The 1,843-nt window shown below is 39.7% G+C and overlaps 1 pseudogene; it reads left to right on the forward strand.

The window, feature by feature from the left end:
* Positions 1 to 1,315, forward strand: part of LOC101642952 — a 140,554-nt pseudogene extending 139,239 nt beyond the window's left edge.
* Positions 1,316 to 1,843: the final 528 nt, after the last annotated feature.

Here is a 1,843-nt window from a genome sequence, read left to right on the forward strand (position 1 = left end):
AAAAAAAAAATAAGAGCTTTATACAAATGACACAACTCACCCATTTAAAGTATATAATTCAATGATTCTCAGTGTATTCACTGAGCAGTCCACAAATTACCACGTTCTATTTTAGACTACTTTCATTATCTCAGGTTCTCTTAGCGCTTCATAACTGTCTCACCCACCCAGGCTCTAAATAATGTACTTTCTACAAATCTATTTTCTGTTCTGTTGTATGTAGGGCCATTATGAGTAACACAGCATACATGCGTCTACTCTGAACTTTCATGTGAACAGAATCCTATGGGATGTGCTCTTTTGTGATGGACTCTTTCCAAGGATTTCAAGGTACATCCATGTTGTAGCATACATCAAAATATCATTCCTCTTTATGGACAAATAGCATTTAATCACATAGATATATCACATATTGTTTTTATTTTTTAACTGTGGTGTTAAGGTATCTGTGTTTAATCAAAATACACTTGTCAACTTAAAAATACAATCCTAATGTAATAAAGAAATGAGGTGTGGAGACAGTTTTTCATAGTGAAAAGGTGAACTGTAATGTTCAACAAGAATGATGGGCTAGGCGCATCCAGCTGGTGTAGTAATTATGCATTGGACTGCTAATTGCAGGGCCAGCAGTTCAAAACCACCAGCCCCTTTAAGGGAGAAAGATTGAGGCTTTCTACTCCTATAAAAAGTTGCCACAGCCCCAGGCTGAGACAGGATCTGGAACAGAATCTGACAGTGATGAGTCAGTACCAGAGCTCGCGGAGCAGGATTCCACACAGGCAACCACACAACAAGCCCAGTTGGCAGCGGCAGCTGAAATCAAGGAGGAGCCAGTCGGTAAAGCAAAGCAGAGTCGGAGTGAAAAGAAGGCACGCAAGGCTATGTCCACACTGGGTCTTCGGCAAGTCACAGGGGCTACTAGAGTCACTATCCGGAAATCTAAGACTATCCTCTTTGTCATCACGAAGCCAGATGTCTACAAGAGCCCTGCTTCAGATACTTACGTAGTTTTTGGGGAAGCCAAGATCGAGGGTTTATCTCAGCGAGCACAGCTAGCAGCTGCTGAGAAGTTCACAGTTCAAGGTGAGGCTGTCTGAACATTCAAGAAAACACACAAACGCCAACTGTACAAGAGGAGAGTGAAGAGGAAGAGGTTGATGAAACAGGTGTCGAAGTTAAGGACGTAGAATTGGCCATGTCCCAAGCAAATGTATCAAGAGCAAAAGCAGTCCGGGCCTTGAAGAACAACAGTAATGATGTTGTAAATGCTATTATGGAATTAACAATGTAACCATCAGAAAACAAAGGACACACCCCCCCCACCACCACCTTTTTCTTTCTTGCTTTTTTTTTTCTTGGTGTTTCAAAAGCGTAACTACAGTTTGGTTTGAAATTTGTACTGTTTCTATCAATAAAGTTATGGCTTGGGTGAAAAAAAAAAAAGTTGGGTCTTGAAAATCCAAAAGGGCAGTTCTACCTTGTCCTATAGGTTTCTATGAGTCAGACTTGTCCCAACGGCAGTGTGTTTTCTGAGGATAATACCAGCGTCTGGCCAAGGCACAGAGGTGGGGCCCAATTTACATGAGTTCAAATCTCAGCTCTGTCAACTGGTAGTCAGTTAATCTTTATTGCCTCAGTTCTTTCTTTAGTAAAATGGATATAGTTACGTACCTCACAGGATCATTATGAGGAATAGATGGGTTAATATTTACAAAATGTAAAAGCAGTACTTAGTACAAGTTAATCATACTTCAAAAATAATGATCCCCACATGAGAGAACATTTACTTGTAAAAATACTTGTGAGAAAAAAATTAAATAAAAATTTGGAATAGAATAATTCT

The sequence above is a fragment of the Echinops telfairi genome, unplaced genomic scaffold (assembly GCF_000313985.2).
Source record: "Echinops telfairi isolate 266 unplaced genomic scaffold, ASM31398v2 ScPeMD7_2;HRSCAF=8, whole genome shotgun sequence".
Taxonomy (NCBI): domain Eukaryota; kingdom Metazoa; phylum Chordata; class Mammalia; order Afrosoricida; family Tenrecidae; genus Echinops; species Echinops telfairi.